This window comes from Numida meleagris, chromosome 7 (assembly GCF_002078875.1).
Source record: "Numida meleagris isolate 19003 breed g44 Domestic line chromosome 7, NumMel1.0, whole genome shotgun sequence".
NCBI classification, from domain to species: domain Eukaryota; kingdom Metazoa; phylum Chordata; class Aves; order Galliformes; family Numididae; genus Numida; species Numida meleagris.
Genome location: NC_034415.1, coordinates 13054289 through 13081261, shown reverse-complemented (window position 1 = coordinate 13081261; position 26973 = coordinate 13054289). Strand labels below are relative to the sequence as shown.

At 42.2% G+C, this 26973-nt stretch overlaps 1 long non-coding RNA gene across 1 annotated transcript in view; it reads left to right on the top strand.

Moving 5' to 3' along the window:
- Nucleotides 4257–26973, top strand: part of LOC110402731 — a 28806-nt gene continuing 6089 nt past the window's right edge. The window contains exon 1 of the long non-coding RNA XR_002441270.1: nucleotides 4257–4386. This is a non-coding gene — a long non-coding RNA (uncharacterized LOC110402731). The remainder of the gene's footprint in view (nucleotides 4387–26973) is intronic.

The window sequence follows — 26973 nt, the reverse complement described above, 5'->3', positions numbered from 1 at the left end:
AGGGTGTGCAGATGGCATTCTTGAAGGTATGTTGCTGGTTTCTGTTCTGAGAGCCATCCAGTAACGCTTCCCCCTGATGTTCTAATGTCCACTTCCCCCTGTGCAGACAGCTGGGGCCACATCTCAGCAGTGCTTGTCTGGTCCCATGCTCCTACACCTTTTACCATTTTTTATTTGCCTGATTTTCATGGCCACATGCAGCATGGGCCTCACAACAACCATGCAGACATGCCCCTCCACCCCAGCTGTGGCTCAGCTGAGCAGCACCACACTGATGTGAAGGTGACTGATCAGAGCAATGCAAAAATGCTGGTGGGGTACTGGGCAAATGGAGCAAGAGGAGCTGGCTCATTAGATGAGAATGTCTCTGTTCAAGAGCAAACATTATGCTAATGTTTCACTTTTTGAATTAGCTCTTATTTTGCTTGTAAAAGTAACTTAAAACTTTTTACTGAAATCATTGCTACCAGGTGAGTTCACTGCTTGCAGTTCTGCAGGTATGAACTATAGCAGCTATGTTCTTTCCAATACTTTTTGAAATATTTTTCCTATTCTTTCTGAAATTCTGCCTGGTTTTCAAGCTAGAGCAGAATGGTGTCCCTCATTCATTTGTTTTTGCTTTTGCTGCTGAGCAAATCCAAAAGTATTACCTGGACCCTCCTGGGTACCATCCCTGAAATTCCAAAGATTTTCACACTTGCATCTCATGTGAGAGACCTAATAGAAGTACTGACAATTTCTTCCGGAAGACTTTCCAAAAAGTCTCCTTTTCTCCATCAATTTATGGTCGCAGGCTCTCAGTGCAGCTCTCCTCTGTCTCCAGACACATCACACGGAGTCTTAAGAACTTGAAAATGTCCAGGAAAAAAAGTGCTCCTTGCATTTTGCCCGGCATGTTTTGAAGTCTGCCTGCCCTGAGGAGGTCTTGCAGCCTTGTTTGGGTGAGTGCACATGAGCAAAGGGTCCCACATCTCCCAGAAAGAATGGGAAGGCCCTGGTGTTTATGCCACCTTCTGTACAGGACCTACAACAACTTCACCACCTTTAAAGTAGATGCTTTTCTATTTTTCTATTTCTGTGCAAACACAAACTGCCTCTTGGTAAACTCTGAGCTTAGAAACATCTAGCAGTGTTGTCAAGAGGAAACTACACTTGCTTCAAGGAAGATACGTGACTCATCCCCTAGTCCCTCCTGAAGCTGTCTAGAGTAAAGTCAAAACCCCTATAGCTGGGATGAAGCCAACTCCCAGCAATACTTCTGCATATCTTGGAAGTCCAGTATGAATGCCTACAGATGTTTCACAGACTGAACTCAGAAATGTACTCCTTGGCACAGAGCCACCACATTAAAGGTGTTGAAGTACACATTGTGTTAGCCTGAGGCAATATACTGAATTAATGAAAGGGATGCTGTGTACTCCAAGCTTTGTAGACCACAACATGAAATAATATCTGGATTTTTTCGCATGCATTTTTTTCACATATATGAAAACCCTGATTCAAATAAACTAATGAATAACTGAATAATAACCCCCTGATTCTGGTGAGACAATTCCAGCCTAAGAGATTTCCTTTAAATTTGCAGCTATTGGTGATTAGAAATGTTTTGGGAGTATTGGTTTTGAAGCAGGCATTCTTTTCCCACTACATACTGCTTGTACTGCCTTCTTGAAAGACCCGCTTTTGATGTGAGATATTGGGGAGAAAAAAAAGACGAATATTTGAGTTTTGGGCTATGAAAAATATCTTTTTATGAAAGGAATGTAATACATCCTGAAGCTCAGAGCTCACTGAGTTCTCCTGATTGATACTCACAGAGGAGTTAGTCTTCGACCCTAAACCACTCCCGTTCCTGTGAGAAGTATGGAATAATAAGAGGGCTGTCGGCAGAGTACCAGGTAAATATTGCTGTGGGCCCAAGAGCTTTCCCTGTCCCTAGAGCTCTTTTTTTGAAACAAGCAGATGACTATCAAATAGGAGCATATTTACTTGATGCAAACAGCAGTGAGATGATGTTTGCAAATGCCTCCTTCTGTTTCCAGATGCAGTACAAACAACAATTTGCTGCCTGTGATAGATTGATTTCCACCAAATATATTTCTACTCTTTTTTGGCTGTTAGTAGCTTTTGGTGGTGGTGGTTTTTGTTTCTTTATTTATTGCTGGTGGGAGAAGGACTGAGAAGTTAATGCTTTGGAAGCTCTCCTCAGTTAGAGACAGCCAATGATTCTAAACAGAACTCAGGTAACACAAGCTAGCTAATTTTTTTGTCTCCATCTGTTGGTGAAAGATCACTTTTTTTTTTTTTCTTTGGCCTGGTCTGTTTGGGTAGCACAGAAAACCTAATTCAAATACTTACTTTGGTCAAGAAGCACTTCAGGAAATTGCTGATGCTGCTTTGAAAGCCCTGCCTATTTTACAGAGGGGAAATACTTAAAACTCAATCATTTGAAAATAACTAGATATATTTGAAATATTGATTACATATATCTTCTGGAATAGGATAATGGGATATTCCTGGTTGCTATATGCATGTTTATACACCTCTGAAATGTTTGATTAATGTGCACCTAATCTTTCTTTCTGCTAATAGACCATCATATTTCTTACTAAGAAATGAATTATTTGACCAGTGATACAAGTGGCTGAGAGGAGGCCATTTATAATGATGCATCTTCAGCTAGTGTTTCATCAGCTAGTAATCCTTGACCTGGAAAACCATTTCACTGGAAATGACTAATTTTGTCAATTTTAATTGTTGCTTTGACTATGCTTTCCTAATGGCAGTCTTATCTGTCCTAAAAGACCTATTTTATACTTTAAGATACTGATAAAACATAAAAACAAAATAAAGGGAAACCCTCATGAAGTAAAACTTGGATAGTATTTATGGAGATGTTATCCCAGAACATTGCATTTGGAAATACAAAAATGGTGTTTTGGCAAAAATAAAGAAAATACTTTAAAAAGTGGAATTGGCTAACCCATTCTTTTCTTTGTTCATAAAATATATTGTCATTCCACACTGGTGTTGATTTTACCTTCCATTTTTCTTTTAAGGTTATCTCACATTTGACTATTTTTATTTGTTTTTGGCATCACTTGTTTTGAGTAATGCTACTTTTCTTATTTCTGAAAATTGCTTAGTTAAGAGATTTGACAAATCCAGGTTGTAAGAACAACAGTTACTCTCTGCTGGCCTTTCTTGTCTTTATTAGCCCCAGTCTTGTCATTTATACACTATGAGCAGCACTTCTTCATACAATCACTTTCAAAATTGCAGTACTAAACTTTAGAGAACAGAGATGTTCACAGTATTTGCACACAGCCAAGAACACTGAGCACTGGCAAATAAACCATGAAAACGTACAGTTCTGAGACTGGATGAACTTTGCAGAAAAGCTGCTGAGGGTTAGCTTGCTCCTTGGCAACTTTTATTTAAAAAAAAAAAAGAGCATTTGCACACATATTTTCAAAAGCTCAATAAAGATCAATAGACAATATAACTCCATGTCGCTGATGTAAATATCCAGGCACTCTGAGTTTAAGTCACTAAACTGAAGTCATAGTATCCAAATTTTCTTTCTAACCAGCAACTAAAAAGTGGTAATTTGGAATTTTCATCCACTTTAATAAACTGCACAGGTTTCTGTTTGCCCGGCATCTGACATTTAGAGTCACTCTAAAGAAGAATCATTTTGAAAGGGAGGCCTGCTTTCAAAAGCAGAGAACACACACTGCATCCACCCATCAGTAAAATCCAGCCTTGCATGTAATATGACTTCAATCTGAGGAAGCCTGAACCTTTTCTGCAGTAGATTTTTCTCGAAATGACATTCACATGAAGTAACAGTGGGTTGTATGGCATCTGTTGGCACTGACATGGAGATTCTTTGATCCGTTTTACAGATTAAAGTTCTCCCTATTGTGTTAACACTGTAACTATGTAAAGCTGAGATGAGGAACTTCACTTACGACACTACTCCTATCCTTGACTCCAGGCTGTAGATTTCCCAAGAGCTTTTGGGAGGGTGAATGGAAATAAAGATTGCTATGACTAGAGAAAGCAACGGATACAATAAGCCCCTCAGTAAAATACATATTAGAAGCTCTGTTAAATGGAAAATGGATGGAAATAGTGTTATCAGAAACTGCCTGTGTAGAAAGAGCCATCATGCAAACTATGCTCACCTGATGAACTGAAAAACCTCCTGCTCCTCCCTCCTTCCTTTTCTTCCCCCGCTGTTACCTGAGGAGGTGAGCAGGGATCTCTGGTGGTGAAAAAGGTTAAGAAGATGATTTGGTTTACTTTTTTGAGCGTATGAATTTGTAACTCAACAACCTATTCCTGAGCTAAAGGAACTGGGAAGGAAAAGCTGTCAATGAAGTAAGTACGCATTATGGCTTAATGTTGTCATTTTTAAGACTGGAAGTACCGTAATTTGCTGTGTGCTTATCAAAGTTAAAACAGTCTTCTGATACACTGAAAGTTTTATGGGGATAGTTTTGTTTTTTTTTTTCTTTCTCAAAAGCTTCTGTTGACATAGAAAAATATCTCACTATCTTTCCCTTTTAGCAAATATCACCATCTAAGCTTGTCCAGGAGCCAGGAATGTCTCTCTGCTCTGTATTTTGAGGCATCTTGTTCATTCTTGGGTAGAACATATGAGGAGCCACTATAGGTCTGAGTAACTTCAGATAATTGATAAGCTAAAGTTCTGCTGGTGTTTGCAGAGGAAGGAAAGATGAGTTTTGTGGAGTATAAGAAACAGTTTCTAGAGGCTTGACTTTTTTTATCTTGAAAGAAGACTACACTTCTTACAAAGCAAACAAAAGTTTCTTTTCACAGTTTAAGATGTATACTTAATAGTGAGTTCCTCAGCATTTTTATCAAGCTCACTACTAACAGAAAGGAAAAAAAAAAACCAACACAAAAAACCCTCTCAGAATAATAAATGAATAGCACAAGAAGCTTTTGGGAAAAGTTATCATAAAGTACATCTCTAAAGAACAACCAGGAAGGACCCTGTTATTCTGTTTTGCTATATTGCTTGCGAGGCCTGGTTTGTCTGGAAAATGGACTTCTCAGGTGCAGCTCCAGCACTCTGACATCTGGAGGTGAGGCTGGGGCCTGCTGGCAGCGGGATTGCGTGGGACATCAGGCAGCCCTGAGTCCTTCCCAGCTCCACACGTGCTCAGCTCAATATTTAGGTCCTATCAAAGGAAAGAAATGCCACCCATGGCTCCCACGGGTTCATCACATGCGCTCCTTTCCTGTCCTGGGCTCATGCTAAGCCCTGAGTGAGACACTCCTACCACAGCTGGGATGGTGCGAGGAGCTGCTAATTAATGGGAGGAGAAAGTGCTTGGTGAGGAAGTGACTGATCAATCTCTAATGGAGCAAAAGAGAAAGTATGAATCCCCTGTAAGCTGAGCACAGCTTTAGGGAACTACATTGATTTCAAGGTTTGCTTGTGAGACAACAGCTGCTGATATCCAGCTAATTTAAGGAAAATCTTGGAAAACAATGCTAAGTTTTTGAGTTAAAAGTTCAGGTGCAAGAAGCAGAGAAGTGCAAATACATTCAGTTTTCTGCATTGCTAAACTGTCTGCAATTTCTCTCTCTGAGCTGTGTTTCATACATTAATACTATTTCCTTGGGATACTCACACCCTCCTGAAGAGAGGCTGCAAGCCCAGTTGCTCACCTGGACCTCGGCCATGGGCAGCAGCGGGCAGGGTGAAGTGGCTGAGGATGGGGGTTAAAGCAGCCCCAGCCGCTGCCCCTGGCCTGCAGGTGCAGCAGGTGTATCTGCAAGGCAGCACAATACAAGCCTCCTGTGCAGTCTAATAGACATCTGCCCACAGGGGCAAGTCTTATTTCCTTGGAAATAACAGATTGCCAACATTTTTCATTTCTGTAGGTTCTTTTTTTCTGGTGCCCATATCGATCTGTTCTGCTTGGCTTGCTTTCAGAAATAACATTTTTATGCATGCAGCTCATCACCCTAGGGTCCCCACTTGTGCCCATAGGGCAGGGCGGGCCAGGGCAGCATTTTGGCATGTGACACTGGCACCTGGTGACACAGGTGCATCTCAGACTGCTGCTGTCGGGAATGATCCCTAGAGAATGTACAGGCAATGCTTACGAGAGGATAGTTGTGCTAAGAATAATGAATATCAGCTATTCCACAGGGACTAACTTAACTGAATACTTAGGTGCCTGATAATTAAGGAAAATGAAGATCATTAAGTAACTGCTGACACTACCCTTCTCTCCAGTGTGGCTTCATGCAGGAAGGGGGCAGGGGATTCTATAAGCCACCTGCAAGGCCCTCACATGTCACAAATCAAGTTTCTGTCCACCATCCCCTCAGGTAGAAGCTCTTTCAAATGACAGTGAAACATTAGAAGGAGGGAAAGATTTTTTTTATTATTTTTTTTCCCTTTCCTTGCTGGTTTCTGAAAAGCGTGGTTTATAAGCTGTCAATCATTTCCAATGATCTCAGTCCGGTGTTTATTCAAAAATCACGTTTGGTGTAGCTGGAAGTGTTGTTACTACCTGATGAGCAAGTCTGAATGCTGAAAATGAAAAATGATTGACATTATTTAAGGTAAAGAGGGAGACTCTTCATCCAGCAGAAGCTGCCACTGCAACAGATGCTGTTATAGCTTCTGACACTGATCGTGATGAGTGGTGTGTAATGTCAGTAAAAGATGAGAGGCTACAACAACAAAGTGAAAAGGAAGCCTCTGAACGCGAATCCCATGGTACCCTGGTAGCAGTTAATAGCCATGACTTTCCTAGCTAGAAATATGACTAAAAAGGTCAGGCATATATTGGTTAACTTATCATCTATTCAGTAAATAAACACAATAACTTGTTAATTAGCAATCTATTACTTGGCTCCGGGTTAATTTTTTTATTTTTGGTTCCTATTTCCCATGGCTGCTGGCAAATATGTTGTCTGTTGCTTTTTTTTTTTTTCCATTTCAGGTTTTCCTTTTGGTTAAATATAGTAGATATTTACAGAGAATAATTCATAGCAGAGCTACACGTGGTCCTGAATAGCTTGAGGTACTCAGGGGTAATACTGCATCTTGGGCATCCTTCTAGCAATACCTAGCAGAAAGTTTCCATGTGCAGTTATAAACTTCCTCCCTGAACATAATTTTAGGTGTAATACCTCCTCCTCCTCCAGTTTGTTACAGAAAATCCTTTGCTAGGTGTGCTGCAGCAGCATGAGTCTGATGTGGGCAAGGCCAATGGGGAGCAGCTTAGGAGATGTGCACAGCTGGACTGTGGCCTCTGGGCTCCCAGAAAGCCCCTGTGCATGGGACAGCCATGGCACCTGCCTCCATTTACCACGGACAGGAGTCCTCCTGTGGAGCAGTCTTCCATTAGCCCCCAAAATGTTGATACAGTTCACATTTCCGAAGTGGTATTTTTCTCATGCTTCCTGGAAGACTGCTTATCTTTAAGCCATAATCCAACTCCTGTCCTCCCAGTTCTGGTCTTGCCAGTGAAATTAAGGTCCCCATTAAACTGTACTGTAAGTGGTATTAACATTTGCACTGCTGCAATGCGTGAAACAGTGTCTCTTGGATAGATAAGTAATAAAATGTGTTGTGGTTGTACTGGCATACTTTCTTGATGTGTGCACATGACTGGAGTCAAGTGGCAAGCACCCGGGAGTGAAACGTTAAGCACAACGCATTGCCATGCCCCGATTTGCATCACAGCAGCAGTCACAAACCTATTCCCAAGACATATCCATGGGATGTGCTGCCCTGCTTGCTGCCTTCAGGGAGCTGGGTACAAAGTCAGGGATGTGCTTCAACTCCTTCAGTTGCTGAATTTACCATCAGGCAATAGGGTCACCATAATTCTGTTTTCCTTAAATGCAAGAACTCTCCTTGTTGTTCGTTTGGGGACAGTGAGTTCAACAATGCAATATTTCTTCATTAACGTTCTTTCTCTCACATGGAGAATTTTACATGCATTTTTCAAGCAGCTACCACAAATCTAGTTTAAGGACACACATTTTCATGTGCTCAAAATTTTTTTAAAAAGAGAGAACAGTTGTCTTCATTTTATCTTTCCCTGCTTGGTGTCCTTTGGGTCTCTGTGGTGCATGTGCCTGTATCTATACTCAGTGCTTGTCGGGGATATGGATCTGCTGTGAAGGGCTGAATTACTGCCTCTGTTACTACGCTGCCCATGAAATATGGAGCTGAGCACTATACTATATGACTAAATAAGAAGCTAAATATCTGTAATCAGCAACACACTCTTCCCATACTGTGGAGGGTTTGCCACAGTGGGGATATTTCAGAGATGCTGTGTGACTGCACAGATGTCCACAGATAAGCCAGGTTGCCTAAATAATTTCCTTCCCCCCCCCCGACCTTTCTGGGTGCTTGCCTTACGAGGTGAGCTCAGCACTCCACATCCCCAGGATCAAGCTGTGATTTGTAAAGCATCTTCTCCTGGGTCACAGGAATCGGTGCATGTAGGCTCTTGCAGAGCTAGTGGGTAGGTTAGCCAGCCTTGTGCTCTGTGTGCCATTAACTTGGCATTTCCAAAGCTACATGCTGTGTGGTGCCTGGAGGTTACAGTTATTTTAGTCCATAAGTTCCAGATTCCTGTTGTATTTCTGCACTGAAGGTGATGCTGTGTACCATCTTCTCTACTGCAGGAGGTGGTAGTAGTATCCTTTTTTGTCATTTGAGAAACACAGACAAACCTCTTGCAGAAACCCGGATAGGGCTCCTTGGTCTCCGGTGAGACATGACCACCTCCGAACGCTGTGCATCTCTGCAGTTCATGTTGCTTTCTGCCCACCAAAACAAGGTTTTCCTTCTTAGTCCATCCTTCCTCTTAGGAACTGTCCCCAGCTCAAAGGTTCTTCTGCAAGGCCATGGCTCTTCAAAGGGGACCCTTCCTTTGTAAAGCAGCTTTGATACAAATGAACCTGGGAGGTTTAACTGCCAGATAAAAGTAGAGTGCATTAACCCACACAATCGCTCTAATGAAGTCAGGGGTGAAGCTGTGAAGTCTGGGTCACAACTAATGGATGAGCCATTAACACCTCTCAGGCATAACGGCACTTAAAAAATATCAAACAGCAAATACATTTAGTGACTTTCAGGTGTAGAACCAGTCACAGTGTTTTGGGAGCAAACAGTCACAAAAAGCTTGCAATTTCACTGTGTCTCCTCTACCCAGCTTTCTACATTTATGTGTTAAGGTCAACTCAATTCTGGAAGATTTTTACCATCATTAACCTATCAGATGACAGGTAACTTTAAAAAAAAAAAAAAGTATTTTATGTGCTTTACGTTTTGAGGGCTTGTGTTGATCTAGAAACATTATTTCAGAACTCCAGCTCTGATCAGCATTTACATGCTGGCAAGTATTTTTACTGGCATATTCACTGAGTTTATAGCAATAGGTTTGAGATCCTTACTCTACTAGGAAATCCTTTTCAATAGGGATAAGATAATTTTTTCCTCTGATGCCAAAGGTCTGGGTTAAGAGCTGTTGCTTTGCACCATGAATCTGAGCACCATGGTGGAGAGGCTGGGGAGGTTGTGCCAGCAGAGAGTAAGATCTGTAGATCTTCTGCTGCAAAAGCTTGTGCTCCCCTTCAATTGCTGTAAGGCTACTTGTGGGCAATGCAGGAGCTTGCTTAAGTAACTGAGACGTTGCTGAATTCTGGAGGCCCTTTCAGAGGATATCAGACTCTTATAGGCAGGGGTTTGCCCTCTTGGATTGGGCTGCAAGATTTTGTGAAGGAGAAGATCTGCAAAAAGGCTCTCCAGAATTTCTTGAAGTTGTTTATTCTCACAGAAGGCATGGTTGTGCTGTACACCTTGCCCTGACCCTCTGTGCTGTGATGTCTGTGGCCTGGGCAGTTTTCTCCAGAAAACAGACATGCAACTGTTTTAACTGATGCTTCCTGATCTTACCTATGAGGATGTTATGGGAGACGGTGTCAAAAGCATTGCGGAAGTCAAGATAGACAGCACCCACTGCTCTCTCCTCATCTACCCAGGAAGTCATTACATTGTGGAAGGCTATCAGACTGGGTACGGACGATTTCCCCTTGGTGAGCCCCAGGATACTGTGTGTGCTCCTTGATGCTGCCACTCTTCTTCTCGTTTCCACAATCCTTCTGTCCTGGGCACCCTGGGGGCGTGATTCCCTTGTGCTTGGAGAGTGCTGCCTGCCCACATCAAATGGTGTATCTGCATCTGTGGTCTTGCTGCAGCTCCAAGAGTTCACTCTGGGCACCTCCCAAGCACTGAGCCCAAGAAATGTTTACAAGTCAGGAAGGCACCTGAGGAAGTTGTGTTCTAGCAACCTGCTAGTCTAAAACTGAAATACTGAATTGTTATTTAAGCCCTCTTTGTGTCATTTTTTTTACACTGAGCAAACTGCACGCTGAATTCACAAAGTGGGACAAGAGCACAGCAGCTGTAATTCCTGTAAAAGCACTGCATGGTGAAAAGCTGTGTTTTGTGTCTAATTCTCCTCTGCTGTCTTGGATTTCTACTACTACCTGTGTTCAGAAGGAGCTACTGCTGCAAAGCTGCTAAGTGTTTAGGCTTCCCGATGAATCCTTAGGGTATAATTTAAGGAAACAGGGTCATGTGTTGGACACTGTGTCTTGCACGATGGTGTCATTATCTCTTATGTATTAGCTGGCTACTAAAGCTGACATCTAATTAGCACCAAGAAACTGATTAACTCTCAATAGGGTCAAGAGAAAGAAGAAAAATAGATCTCAGGCAAGCAATTAGGTCATTTATTTAATAAATTAAAATACTTGTGATTATAAGCCCACTCTAGGATTTTTCTGTATTGCACAGCTGATGGCAGAAACAATGATAAAATTCAAATAGTAAACACAACACTGTGTTAACGGCAGCAAAATCAAAACATGCAGGCAAAAAAAAAAACAAACAAAAAAAACAACACATTTGAGCTTTCTCTAATGGACAATTTATCATCCAAAACAGATGCATTCATTAGGGGAAAAATTGCATTCAAATACCAGTGAACTAAATGGAGTCTGTTCAGATTTCTTATTCTTGCAGTTGGACTGTTCCATGCTGTGGAAACTAAGTAGAAGATGATTCAATGCATGCTCGTGACATGGCAGACATTTACATTTATTATGTACCTTTTGCAAAATAATCTGACCTGCCATTTTTGAGCATTCTGATAGATGTTGAACAGATACTATTATCTATTTATTTGTCAACCTTGGCAATTAATTTCTGCACTTTTTTAAAGTAAGGCAAAATATTTTTTCCCTGTGACAAACAAATGAGAAATGCGTCTATGTATGCTAATGGATGGTGCATTCTTCCCACAGAGCCTGGCATTTTCTCCCCTCTGCGGTGCCCCACAAGGGCTTGTCACTTCGTGCATTAGCACTCCACAGCTTTCTAACAGGCAAGCCGCCCATACTCCCTTCTTGCATGCTCAGTTTAAAGCATTTCTTAATTGGGTTCATTTAAATGCTAATTTTATTGAATTCAGGCTCCTCTAAATCACTGAGGTGAGTTCTTGCCAGGCTCCTTCAGTAATAATAATATTTCAAAAACTTTGAAGTTTGAAGTAGGTTTGGACGGGGACAGGAAGGGCTGTCCAACGCAACTATGGCCCATGAGGCTTCTCTTGTTGTGCCTTCCTCTGGCCTCCTGCACGAGCCCTCTTCCTCCCTGCTGCAGGCTCACCTGCTTCACCCACTGCTTTGAAAACCTCTTGCTGGCACTAAAGGCTTCAGACTGTGCTGGAGACTTACACACTGTGGTTTCCATTTCCACTTCATCACTGTGCGTGATGTGGGGAGCAGCTGTTGGCTCCCCATGTTTTTCTTAGCTGCATCAAGTATGCGTTCAACTCTTGCTTGAAACAAGAGCTCCAAAAACACAGTAAGAGCTGAAAGGGACACCCAGAGCTTTCCTAAGTCTCCAAGCTAGTTTGGAGCTGGTAGTGACAGGTGAGGGGTCAGCTTGCTATGGGTACTGTGGGGTGGTAGCTGGAGGAACCTGGTGGGGTCCTGCCCTGGCTCCTGCCCCATAAGCAGCCTCCCATGGATGTGCTCACCGCAGTGCCGGTGTCCCTCTGTTGTAGGTGGTCCTGGCTGAGGGACCCATCACAAAACACACCAACTGATGCAGCAGTAGCTCATTAAAAATGGGAAAATAACCTCACAACCCTTTTTTTTTTTCTCCTGTTAATATTATCCTCTTGTTATTACAACAAATTGATCAAGGATGGAGTAGTGTATGCAGCATCAGTGAGAAATTCATCACTGGTATATGGTCTTAATCACTTGATTTTTTTTATTATTATTTTTTTGAGACTGTCTTGAAGAAGTTGTCATAAACACCAACAAATGCAAAGCAGTTTTCAAGATGACTTTTTGTTATAGGCATATTCCTGAACTATTCATCTGTGTTAAATGCATTTTGCCTTGAATCATATGTCATGTTGCCAGAAAAGAGTTGTTTCCATGCCAACTCATTTGCAACATGGGGGAAAAAAATCAAAGCTACTAACATCTGCAAGATGTCAGTACTGATATAAGCCACTTGCAATGAAAAACACAGAGCTGCGGGAAGATTTGCCAAATAGGCACTATATATAGGGTAGAATGTCATAAACTAATCACCGAACAGTGCATTTCCATTCCTTTTTTGGCTGTATTCTTGATCTAATCTCTTTGCCAAAAAAGGCTTGCAGCAAAAGGAGCATCAGTGGCTTCCACGTGCATTCCTCCTGTAAAACAGAAATTACTTGGATCTCTTTTTTTCTCGAGCCTCCACAAAAGCCACTTAATTTAAAACACATAAGAACTAGCACAAGAAACTGCTGCTTCACTTTCCATACTATTTCCTTTCAATTCTCCCGACTGCGGGGTCTCCTTTCATAAAGATCCTATTCATCAGCAAGATTAATGAGACCTGGTGTCTGAAACTGTGGATTCCATTTCACAGCCACTATTTCCTCTGCACTCTTCCCCACCCCCTCAACTATTTTTTTTTTTTTTGATAAAATAAGATTGTTCGTTTATTACCTAAGTATTATGAAATGCCAGAGGCTGAGGCTCTGAAGCCTGAACAGTTCAAATATCAACTTATATTTAATTTTGAGATGATCCGGGCATTGCTGTATTGTGCGAGCCATCAGAGGCGTCAGTACTTCTTTTTTTTTCTTCCTTGGAGGTATGAAAACTGTTTTAATTTCCTAAACTATTCCACAATACTGATGCAAATCTGTTATTTATATCTGGACTACAGCCGATGCTCAGTGTGCTTGTTGCATGGCATCTGTTTACCCCTTATCTCTTGCTGCACTGTGTAGTGGCACTCTCTTGCAGTAATGGAAGGGACCAAGGCGGCCTTCCCCAGGTGGTGCCTGGCTGTCCTGGGTGCTCTCTGGCAGAGACTTGAGCATCCCCTACCCCCGAGCATCCCTTTTGGCTCTGGACTCATGAACTGGAGCCCCACTTTCCTGCACTGGAGTGGGCCTGGAGCATTGTCTCCAAAGGGCCGCCTGTGCAGCACGACCCATCACTCAATACTGAGGCTTGTGCCTCCAAGTTATTTGTAACTGCTGAATTTCACAAAGGAATATTCATGCTTTCTGAGTATTGCTTACCCCATGAAAGCAATTACCAGAGTTGTCACGGAGATGTTACGCAGCAGTGAACGGAGAGGAGTTAATTTCATGGGAGTCGTCTTTGCATAAGGGAGATTTGAAATATCAAATTGAAACATTCATGGCAAACCTTTTGTAAAGGAAAGGTCCTGTCTTTCCTTACTGGTAAGGTGGGGGGTGGGGAACAACTGATCTACTGTATTTCAGACTTCTCCGTAATTTCGCATCTGCTACTGTTAGAATGATAAAATTCTCACACAGATCATCTTTGTACTTCATAAAGATCTCAATCCAAACTCATCTATTTTGCATTATTAAAACTCCTCTGCTAAGGCTCTTTAGTAGGAGGTTATCACAGGCAAGCAGAACTGAGAGCAATGTAGGAACAGATTCCTTATTTATGTCACTGGGTTTTGCACGTTAAAGCATGAGTAAGGCCACTTAAGGATTTTCAAAATTACCCAGATCTGTTTTGAATGACAATGTGATGCTGTGAGCTTTGCTGCTACTGAGCAGAAGTTACGGTTCTAATACTGTGGCCATACAGCACTCACCTGGTAATGTTTTCCTGTGCAGCTGAAGAGTGTGCATTGATATGTGTGCATACACATACATATCTTTCACATATATTAATCTACATTTTAATGTAAGTAATAGGATGGGTAAACAACATGAAACTGGCTTCTGTCTGAAATATACTGCAGTTAAATCTGGGACAAATGTAACTGAGAGAGATTAGAGGCAGTTTCCTTTCTGCTCCTTGCAAACTGTGTGCTTTGTTCAGCTGGCAGCAGCACCCTGTGACGGAGCGGGTCCTTTTCCCTGTGTGTGTAACACCTCAGCAGAGCAGGAAAGCATCTTTAGAAGAGGAAACTACGACTGTAAAATGATTCTTAAGAGTTCATTGGAACTCAGTCAGGCACAACACCTAGAAAAGCTATAAATTGGATTTTTTTTAAAATCAGATTTCAGGTTGGCAGTGTCCTGCGCTGTTACGCTTAGAATTCTTGGATGTCCATAGCGGTTTGCCTATTGGCTTTCCAACAAGCGCAGCATCCCTCTCGCTCTGAGAGAACACAACACAAGGAGCAAGGTTTGAATACACTGAGCCTCAAAGAAGGTGGAGCATGTTAAACATGGGTTCGGCTCCAAGATGCTATGTGACAGGACACCAGCTGCAGAAGGGCCATGCTGTGGTGGGGCCGCAGAGTGCTGCTGAGGTGCTGGGCTGATGTGGTGCCTCAGGCCTGGCACGGTGCCTGAAGGCCAGCCTGATGCGGGAGTGGGGCATCATGGCACAGATTGCCAAGCAGCTCCAGCTGGTGGCCAGGAGCTCCTGAGAAGTAGTTCTGCATGCTCCTCATTCTGTGGAGGTAGGCAATAGCAGTCAAAGCAAGCCTGGCAAGCACGGCCTGGCTGCACACCCGGCTGAATGTTCAACCACCTCGTGTTCACCACAGCCATTTTTCCTCCAAATATGAAATGTGACCTTCTGGCTTAGCTGCTGTGCCAGCGCTGTAGCTAGTGTGGAGCACATTGCCCCAGGATAGCTCATTCAGTCTTCTTTCCCTTTCGAGAGCTGTCATCCTGTATGCATCTGCTATGTAGGACACTGCCTCCACTCAGCAGCAATTGCATTCAGCCGGTTTTCTTGTGCTGGGAGCATGGGGTTAGTTGTAAAATAACATTTGTCTGCTACCTACATCACCTTGATGAAGCCAAGGACTACCATTAGGCCATCTTGTTGGAAATGCCAAGGATGTACAGGACTGACCTGGTAATATTGCTTTTTTCGTTCCTGCACACAGCAGGGGTGATCCAAATGGCCTATCTTTACTTCAAAGAAATAGATTAAAATTCGAGGATCATTTGTTTTTATCAAGAAAAAAAATTTGTTTCTACAACTCAGCTGCTGTTCGAAAGACCTGAGTCTGCAATGATTTATTTTACTGTAATTCTGATAGTGGCAGTGTGGGCCAAACCTGTGGGTGAGTGACACATGGTGCCCATGGGGTGTGAGGATATGTCATGCATACTGCCATCCCGTCATCATCTTCGGTGCATCCCTCAAGAGTCTCCTTTCTTAGTGCATCGTTGTGATTAGATTCAGGTTGGTTTCTGTGATCTTTTATGACTTCTCTTTATAAAAAGAAAGTTTCATTATGCTTTCACCTGATAATTTAATATTTTTGATCTGTTTTGGAGCTTTCCTTTGAACTTGGAGCCTTTGAGCATGTTTTTCTGACTTGGTTGAACTTCCAAATACAGACTTCAAGAAAATCCTTTTCAGAGGGTTTCAAACCAACTATTCAAATAAGATCTTTCAAAACTAATGATTCATGTTTTGATTGCAACTGGCTCTTACATCACAGCAACTATTTCCATGAAACTGAGTACAGGATGAGCATCCTGTAACTGTCCTCTTCAGTCTCCCGCTAAGGTCACACACTGTAGTCAGTGTGAGCTTATATTTCTGTACATGGTTTTTCTAGTGCTTCAAGTGAAGGAGTTACTCTTTTTTCACTTAGAGAAAGCATGCATGGTCCTCAAGTTTCCATGCTGAGCATTAAGTCTCTTGGATAAATATACCAGCTGCTACTACTAGTACTAAATCTGAGCTTTTTACAGTTTAAGAGCTCAAGATGTCAGGTGTTATCTTAGGATATCAATACCTGTACTGTCAATATTTTTGGCTAGAATTCTTTCTGAATAAGTCTTCCAGCCTCCAGGAATGATGCAGAAGTCTGGGCCCTTGCTGCCTTATTCCTACTAAATCTTGCTTCTTTAAGTTTGATTTGATCTTGATGAACTTCAGGGGAAGAAGAGTACTTCTTCAGACTGTGGGGCGTTGCATAAGGCTCTTACTCAAGTGTCATGAAGACCTCTCTTTATGCCCTACTCTGTTACTGGGGAGGAAAACAAACAAACAAAAACAGAACAGTAAATCAGGTTATCGTTAGTAATACACTCTTTCAAAGTAACTGCAGTGAGATTTCCATTCTTGTCATTTTTTCAATTAAAACTTAATTTAAAAATACAGGAATTGGTTGTATGCTTTTCTTCCAGCTCTTCCTTACTATCTGGATAGTTTTTAAGGACCTCACATACTATGTTTTCTTCATCTTAATTGACTAACTAATTTTACTTTCCATCATCTCGTGTTGTAGGAACCTTGCATCTATGTTTTGGAACAGGTTTTTCCAAGTGGTCAGTAACACCTCAGCTAAAAGAGGTTTGTGGGGAGATATACTTAAATATTTAAAAAACAAACAAACAAAAAAGCACCAAAGCATTCTTTGAAGCATTTCTTGTCCCAAGAAATATTTGTCCAAACTGCTTTTATCCATCATCTCTCTATTTGCATGTCTAGCATAAGATGCTACTTTGATATACAGACCTCATTTTATTTGAATTTTTTAGGTTGTTAGAGATATAAGGATTCTCTTTGCTATATTTAGGCACTTTGTTTATTTTAGTTCTAACAGTGCCCACAACATGTAGTAAAACTTCACAAACACTTGAACACAATCATGAGACATTTGTAATCATCTGTTCCCAGGAATCAGCATCTGACGCTTGTTTAAATGCCTTCCTGCCCACATAGGGAAATATTTATGCTGGAGAACCACACAGGCTCTAAGGGTATTTGTGTTCCCTCCACCTTTAGTAGATGACAAATACCTTTTGCATGTCCCTCAGGTGGGTTTGCTTTGTAAGAAAAGCCGTCTATCAAGTGGTTTGATCAAGCACTGCTGGCTTAGCTTGCAATCAGTTTCAGATTCTACCTGGAGAAACAATGGTTCAGCCATTATTTCTGAAAAGGCTGCATTTCTGAGATGTTTCTGAGATTACTAAATCTCCAAATACTCTGAGTCAAATTAAGTGTTTAGTTGTGCCTTCATGAAATCAGGCTTTCACTTCCTGGTGGAACTCCTTGTTGCAGTGCAAATAGCACTGCTCTGCAGAGGTGCTAAAAGTACTGTTTTCACTTTGCTCATGTAAGAACAGCACCATTCCACCAGGCTATCTACTGCATGTAGGGGAGCCCTACATCAACAATAAATGTTATGCCACTTTCCGCTGGTAATTACAAATGTATCTGCTTTGATTTCTTGAGAATTCTGTGTAAATGCTTTGTTATTCATTGTTTCAGCACGATTAAAGTTCCCTACCCTGTTAGCAATTTAAACTGTCAGGTTGGAGTACAGGTATTTCGGAGGAAAATCAGTGGAGGAGGGCTAGAATTAATTCTGTGCTAAAAGAGCTGTTCTAAACAGAAATACTGCTGATGCACTTTCCCTTTTCACCTTACTGAAGAAGATTATTTATGCATCACCTTGGTTTTACTGTAGTCCGTGCAAATATCATTCTTGCAACAACCTCAGGCTATGTATGCCGTATTTTAATACTACAAATATGCAGTTGTTGTGAGCATGCTTTACTGATGTTAAATGCTTTGATCAAAAGTGCACTAGACATTGTGTCTGAGCAGCAAAGGAGCACACAGAACATTAATTGCTATTGCCAGTGCAAATGAAAACTAAACAAAGACAATGTTACATTGCACAGTCAGCTCTGGATATAGCATTCCTATTAAGAGAAAGGCTATTAAATTTAAAAAGACCTAATACATATACTTCTTTTTAAAGTTTAATCTGGTCCTTGAGAACCTTATGAGGCCATTAGCGCCTAGAAGAAATCTACTGTCAAGAAACAGCAGTAAGGGACTAAATTGAAAGCAGAATGGGAGAGTCTTACTGCTACACTGTGCCAATTATATCGCTACGTTGTTTCTTCACTGCAAGACTGATAGGGATCTACAAATGCGTAGATCCCAAGGGGCTCGAGCATGTCTGGTGAAAATTGGAAATCAATAGGAGTCTATAATCGCAAGCAAACGGCATCGTTTTCATTGGGGTGAATGATGGCAGGTATCCACAAAAATGGCATGATGTCGGTCCATCAAGTGTATTTGTTGGAGCTTTTTGCTAAACATGACTAGCACAAGGACCTTGTTTCTTGGCATATTAAGAACATTACTTGACTCTTAATTAGCAAAGCAATAGGAAAATATTCACTGACCTTTCAATTCAGATGAACATTTTGTAGCTTGAGAGGATTCATTTTCTGGATGTGGATTTTCAATGTATTGGCAGTCCTGCTGAGGAGGCAAACATTGTTTAGTTTCCATTTCTGTCAGTAGACTGCAAATTCATCTCAGGTATGGCTTGAAACAAGCTTCATCTCTAAAGCTGAAGTAATTTTAGCGTCCAGGGTTATTCTGTCCTGGCTTTTGCTTAAATAAAGGCTGCCAATTCAATGTGACAATGAGAATTACTATCCACTAGGGGCCAAACTATGCCCACCAAATGCTCAATTTCCTTTCTGAAATACTTTTATTCTCCCAGTAGTTGAAATTGCATGGTTTTCTAGCTGTTTTTTTTTTAAGCCCACTACTTGATGCATTCAATTCCAGACTGTCCTTGTGCTTTCTAAGTGTAAGACTAAGGTATAGTTCACTCGTTCTAGAGAAATGTGAAGCAATTATGAATATTATGACTGTATTTGTCTATCAGGCAGGCAGGCAAGGTATAAAAGTCAGGTTGTTGTTGATGAACTTAAAAGAGATGTCAGTTTTCAGATTTGGGGGAAATTATGCCTATTGATGACTCAAAACCATTTTTCTCCAATGTATGTAATAGCTGAAATGATCCTGCTCGCAGTGTTGAAGAAGGGATTGTGAAAGGTCACTACAGGAGATAATTTGGTAAAGGTCTGATTCAGAGCTCCATGAAGCAGCCCCTCAGACTAGATCTGCTCTTAGAACATGTGCCCCATGAACATCTTATACTCCTTTCAGTATTTGAGGAAGCTGACAAATGGAGGAGAGCACTTGTCCTGCTGAGACACATTGGACTGCACCTTTAAATGCCTGTTTAAATGTAGATGTTCTTCCTGGTCATTTGCAAATAAAGTCTAATGCTGTAGGCTATTAGCAGGAATTTGGTATGACTGCCATCCTGTATCTTTTCACAGACTCCAAAACCAAGAATTCTGAGGTCATTCTTGAGCTTTTCTTTCTCCCACAAGGTACTAGCAAATGAGCTATTGGATTAGTTACAGCTTTCATTAAAATGTAATTAAAAGATGTCATACTTTTATAGTTGGACTCAGCTGTAACCAAACATATGGGCACAGTAAAACATTTCACAGAGCTGAAAGATTTTGTCGTCCTGCTGAGAAAATGATAGCCTTACAGCTTCTCACTTAATTATTCTAAAATTAATAATAACAATTGTTAAGGTTCCCCTCTTTCTAACAGAGAAGCTTTTAATATTGCTAGCTGAAATGCTCTGTGGTGCAGGTAGTTAGGCTGCTATGCATACAGAGATTCCAAGCAGCTCGGAGTCCTCCTGTGTGCTTTGTACTTCCAGGTGCCTTACTGCTTAGAGCACATGTATGAAACATTGCATGTGCTCTGGGGAAGGGGCTTGAACCTCTGCCACTTCCAATCTGGAGAGGGTGTCCTCACCACCAGCTCTGGTGTGCTGTTCTGATTTCTCACTTCTGGAGCTGCTATGTTGGATGATTCTTGCTGCAGGATGGGGACAGACTTGGGTGCTGTGCAGTTAGGTCACAACCTTGGAATGTGGAAATGTGCTGGTGGCTTTTTTTGCAGTAATTTCAAGTTAGTTGCATAATGCCAAATAGCTACAAAGAGAAGGGAAATTCACACTGTTGTGCCAGTCCACAGGCAGGTAGAGCACAGGAAGCTCCGTCCAAGCCACTGCTCTGGACTGGGGAGTGACCGTGAGGCTGCAGGCATGTGCAGTTTGATGCTGGCTTCGGGATGTTTTGTGCCTCAGCTGTGGATGCGTGAATACAGGGGCTCTGAGGGGGAGGGGTTGTTTCTGTGTTGGATGCCTTGCCCTGGGCTGCTCATTAGCTGCAGCTCAGCTCAGCTGGCTCTGCCCGGCAGCAGCAGTGCAGTGCCCATTGGCTGGGCAGCGCTCGGTAGTTGTTCTGGGGACATCGGCAGGTGCCCAGCAGTGGGACCCACACGTGCATAAAGCAGTGGATTAGTGTTGCTGCTGATCCAGCCTGCTCCTCTCTGTAGATCTGGCTTTAGGCATAAACAAACTGTAGAAAATCGCTTGGGGAAACCCAGCGTTTGCAAGACATGGGCCTCAAACCTGATTAGAAATCACCTCCTTCTCCTCCTCCTCCTCACACTTGGGCAGCTGAAGGGAAGAACCAGGCAGCTGCTGCCTTGCTCGGCCAGGTGCCGCAGAGCATTGCCCATGGCTGGCACTGCTTCCTGCCCTGCCTGCTGAGCAAACAGCACCCAGCTCCATGCCCCGCATGAGCCCTTTCTTTTCCAGAAGACAATAATTTTTCAGCTCCTCTGAAGGTCTTACCTGTATGCAGTGTCCTCTGTATGTCTGCAGTCCAGCTTGAGTATTTGTGAATTACGAGTGCAGGGGGAGTTCATTCTCTGAAAGTCATCAGTTGCCAAGATTTGGGGGGAATGCTCATTTCTTCTAAAAGCTTCACAAATTGTAACATAGATGCAAAAAATTAGCTTAAACATGCATTGAATATTGTTATTTACTTTTTCCACTTGTAAAATTTCTTTAGAAATGAGAGATCGCATCATGTACCCATAGCAGGTGCAGGAAAAAAAATAGGGTGTAATAAACAGCCTTAGTGAAACCTATTTGCATGGATTACCTGAACATTTATAAGCAACTAATCTGTTCAGAAGAACCAGAGACAGCCTGCGTATGTGAAAAGTGCAGAAGTTGCAGAATGTAATTTGAGACAGAATTAACGACTTTGCACTAGCATCAAATATTGCTGGTTCCAGGAAAAAAAGACTTTGTGTCACCTTGTGTATAGAGCTGGGATATTGAAATCACTTGTTCAGCATTGACACCGTGTGCAGTATGTGGGCAGCACGAAGAGCTCTACTCTCATCGATGTTAATATGAACTAACCGGTGTCACTAGCTGGGTCACAAAGCGGTGGCATTGAGGCATAGAGCTCCTGGTGCAGCAACTCCAGCGCAGCTGTGCTCATGCACATGCCCTTGCCGTACAGCAGCAATGTATCTGCTGCCATGTGCACGGCTCAGCCGGCAAGCAGCCCACTGCTCCAAACATCATGTGGCCGCATGGTGTGGGAATGGCACTGCCACAGAGCTGGGATGAGAAGAAGGTCTCGGTTGGAGAGTGAGATCAGTAACATTGCTGGGATTTGAAGTAAGAGAAAGAAGAGGTATGTTCCTGTGCTCTTTTGACCAGTAAACAGAGAATGTTTCCACTTCACAAGAGCTGCTTTCTTGTAGAAAGCTATCAAAGTATTACCTTAGACAAACTATCTTATTGAAAGGACTGTACCAAATCCGTTTCACCAGGAGCACGCTGTCTCAGGAGGCCTAGCTGTGAGCCTGGCTCCTTCGAACGCAGCAAATCCAGGGGGGACAGAGGGCAATGCAACGGTTACAAAACAAGCAAGCGGTGGTCAAGTAGTTCTACTGGGTGTACAAACTCCAGATAAATGATATAGTGTGGGACTGACTGTTGGTGGACATCTGTCTAGAGATTATTCCCTAACAAAAGAGTCTGAGAAATCATTCATATGGTTTGTATTCATGTCAGGTTTTGGTCACAGACAAATTCACACATTCAGCAATGTAGTTAATCTCCTAGATACCCACCACAGAAGAATAGGGATTAATACATTTATCTTGTAAAACAATGCAGTCCTCCTCTGAATTACAACCAGAAATTACACTGTAGTTATCAAATATGCTCAGTGAGGTTATGAATCAAGTCCCCACATTGTTCAAATTCCCGGCTCTTATCGTTCGGGAGGCTGCAGACACCGGCATGCCAGCTGCCAGCCTGGTGTGCTGAAGGCAGGGAGTGACTCCTCTGGCAGAGAAATTCTGCAGGAGGGCAGGCAGAGGGCTGTGCTTTGCAAATGTCACCCAGAAGTCCAGAAAAGATACCGGGAGACGCCCTTGGACGCGGTCATCCATAAAACCTTCATGAAAGTCAATGACTGTTGCAGCGCAGATTGAAGCCATCGCTTACATGGCATGCTGCTGTAATAAATCTGTCCTGCGGATGTGCGTGGGGCTGGCGGCTGTCGCGCTGCTCGGTGCTGAAGTCTCTGTTAAATCCAGACAAGCTTCCACTAATCTAAACCTAAAAAATCCCCCAAAAATAGAAATCAAAAAGCTGGGACTAGTTACAAGTGAAGGAAATCCAGTGGTCTGTGGTTTTGGAGAGGAGAGAGAGGAAGGGCTCTTTCCTTTCCCACTCATTCTGCTACATGTATGTGGCACATATATTTATAGATTAATGGCTCCTTGGAGGAAATGCAGCTCTTGCAGTGATTAACAGAATATTTATTTTCTACAAGCAGTGTTGTAAAATCCACATATTTCCTGCCTCCTAAATTATAATTAATCTGCTTGCACACGTTGCCCATCTCAAGACTTTCGCAGCACAACGCTGGTGTTTCTCATTAAAATGAATCCTGGAGGCACTTTGTTATTGTTTAGACTATGAAAACCACTGACAATTTTTCTCCCCTCTCTGTGTGTTTTGTAAGTGCTAAACGCAAAAGGAATTTAACACGTTCTATAAAGGACTGTACATTAATAATACATGCTAGACCACAAAAAAAGAAAGTAAAATTGTTGAATGGTAGTTGTATAAGTCAACAGCATTCAGGAAAAAGCACTCTTCCTTTAATCTTTGCTACAAAGCGATGCCCTCATAGCAGACAGTATCATCTCGAAGTCGACCGACTCTTGCTTTCTGTGCTGCTCTGCTGTGCCTTTCCACAGTGCTTCAGGGGTTATTTCAACAGCAGTGCAGATGACAAGGCTTGGATTTCTGAAACTTTTCAATTCTATCTTTGTTTTTAAAAAGGCTGCCTGCTGTATGAGAGCACTTGTTTGGCCTTTTATGCATCCCTTTCTCTTGCCATAGGTAATTATTTATTAATGTAAACTCTGCAAGAAAGATTGACTATGTCAAGAGGAGAGCAAGGAAATAACAATCTAATAAAATTCCATCTCAGTGCCCTTGTCTCATTCCAATGAGAGTCAATAGTTCAGGTTTGTGCCACATTGTATCAGCTAATTCCCAAATTCAAAGCCGGTTTTGTTTAATAGTGCTAAGACAACACCAAAACAAGCCTGCTGCTAGGATCCTCTTTCTGCTAATTGATCGGAGTTGATAACATTAGTGCTTTTCTGCATATAAGCCCATGGCGATTCTGCAGTATTTACACAATGCTGAGGATTATGGTTAGCAGAGCTGATGGCTGTTGTCTGAAATCAGCTGTCATGTGACCAAAACGAATAGGGGAATACACATTAGGAAAGAGTGTTGACTTTGTTTTTGCATTTTGTTTTCCTCTCTGATGTCCCATCAGTGCTGTGCGGGTCTTTCAGGAGTCTCTTGACTCTGACGTTTTCTGCTTTGCCACTGCTGCATGCTGGGACTCTGGGCCTGGCACAGATGTGTCTGGGCAACACCTCAAGGTAGCAGTACTGGGGCTTGGCGAAGGCTGGAAGGTCAGGCTTTGACTCGGCAACTTGCTTGCATTTCTGGCTATGCATCTTGTGAGCTGCCATCTTCTGCCTAGGCTCTGATGTATCTGTTTGTGGACTGTGTTCCCCACAAATTCATTTTACTGCTCCTTGCCTCTGTTGATGCAGTCCATCTGCAATCCCCTGTGACAGCAGCTTCCAGATATTTGCTGCTCACTGCGTGAAGAAGCGCTTTCTTTCTTCTACAAGTGGTGGATCTCCTTTAGGGCCCACCAGGTGTCTCCTTGTTCTCACAGTGTAGGTACGAATTCCAAAAAAAAAACAGGGTGCTGCTTTGCACTTTTTCCACCCACAAGCAGTTGACAGGCTTCTTTGTGAACTAAATTTGACTCTTACCGTGTTGTGGAGGGTCAGCGTACAGCAGGCTGTTCACAGACTCATGAAAGATGGTGACGTTTTGAGCTGTTGGGAAGCTTTGCAAGAGCTCTTCCATTGCATCTACATTCTGTTGGTTTCACATAACTTCTAATGACTTTCAAATGACTTTCATTTGGCCATTCAGGGAGGGTTGCTGGGGTCACAAACACAGCAGCTCTGTAAATTTAGTTCATCTTGAAATAGTTGGTCCTCATTTATGTATGGGAATGGTGGTACAGCTGATCCGGTAACATTTCCCTTGCACCAGAAAAACTTTGGGTTAGCTACCGAGCAAATCTTCGTGAATTCCTCCTTGCGTTTTTAATTTTTTTTTTCCATCCTAATGGCAAAATGCCCAGTGTGAATCAAATCCTTCAATTCAGTTTCCAAAAAAGAAGGAAGTCTCCTGTATGCTTGAAGTATTAATTAGAAAGAGGCAAAAAAGAAAGATTTGGACAGATCCCAAACCAGCTCCTCGAATATAAATGTCTGCAACTGTCATATGAACTTCTCAGTAAATGAGACTATAATCCTTCCTTCCTAAAGTGGAAATACTACTTGATTAGCCCAATTAAGAGCAGATTTCTGACAGAATATTACTTTAGGGTGTAGTTTCCTAAAGAATGAAAAAGTGCCAATTTAGAAACAACTGTATGTCACTAACATTATTAAAAAATGGAAACAAGGACTGACATAATAAATTAACCACTGGAATTATATATTGGCCCAAGTTTCCCTTCAAAGCAGTATTAAAGATGTAGAGCAATTAGGCTATTTTTACAGATTGAATTGGTAAATCAATATCCTCCATACAGCTTTTAATTTGCACAAGCAGAGCATGATCACTGATGCTGTATTTTAGTTTGTTCAGTTGTGGGTTTTTTTGGAGGTGTTGTTCTGCTTTTGCTTGTTTGTAAATGTTATTGTAACGCCTCCTCTTAGCTTACTATGTTTATGGAGGGGCTGAGCACTTGCTGGCCTGAGACCCTTTTCTCCTGGCACATCCGTTGACATGTAGTTTTTCTTTTAAGAGGTCTGCAGGTGTTTAATTCTGGTGAACGCTGGTGGAAGCTCCTCTGAGCAGATGCCTACCCAGTTATCAGCGCCTGAAAGGCTGGGCCCATTGCTGCTCTGTGGTCTCTGCCTTTGGGTTTGAATCCTGCCATACCCATGCCATTCCCCAACCCACCTGTGGTGCGGGGCAGATTCCCTCTATTTAACTTTCTCAAGGCAAGGAGTATTAATTCTCTATGAAGATTTCTGTTCCTCACGGTCCACAGGATTTCATATTGAAAGACTGCATTTCTGTGCAGCCATGCTTTTTTTCCAGTTGCCCAAATTAAGACACTCTATAAAGAAATGTTCGTTTATTAGCAACTAGTGTTTGACAGTTTATTTCATGTAAGCCTCCAGCTTTCCTTGGCAAGCTGATTTGCATAATGTGTTATTATGTCTAAATGGAAAACTAAATGCCTCCATGTGGTCTTTAAATGACAAGTGCTTGTCAGCTTCATGCAATATTCAGAAGTAATAGATCCAAATCACAATTGCTCTCGCTGTGATGTATAAGGAGAAAAGGAAACACAACCCCAAAAACTTGTTGCACATTCTTCCTTGACAAACTTACACTTCAGTGCAGAATTGTCAACTCGAGTTTTCATGTGTTAAACGCTTTAGTTCAACTGTGAAGGAATTTACTTACTGTAGCTTTATTCTGTGCAGCTTTTGAGTAATTACAATTCACACCACTTTTTTTTTTCCTGTTTATTTTTTTCCCCTTCAAACAATGCAGTTCAGGGAATAATCTTAAAGTGGCAAGATATGCCCAAGAAAATCTGCCTTAATTACTTTTGCAACCTAGAAGGCTCTGGCAATGATTATAATAGCTTTGGAAGATCTGTTATGAAGTTTACATCTGGAATAGTCCTTGGGTTTGAAAATTGCAGAGCTGCATATTGAGTTTATGCTGCCTTAAGGTGGGGAACCGGCCTATTTGTGCATGGGTGCAGGCTGCTGGAGGCTTCAGAAATGAAAGCCCTGAGTCAATACCCAGCAAGCATTTCTTCTGCACACTTCGCTTGCGTATTTGTGGTGTGCTGCTCATTGCCTTTCAGCCAGCCTCTGTCCCAAGCACACCTGGAAGGATGAAGTGCCTTCTGCTGAAAAAATGGAAAATCCTGAATTCCTGGTGTTCCGTGAGAAGGGAGTGTGGGATGGTAGGTCCCAGGGCTGGCTGCACTGCAGCTGAACCACGGCACCCAGCACAGGCAGGGCAGCTTGGGGCTTAGGTGTGGCCACATCCTCATTGTG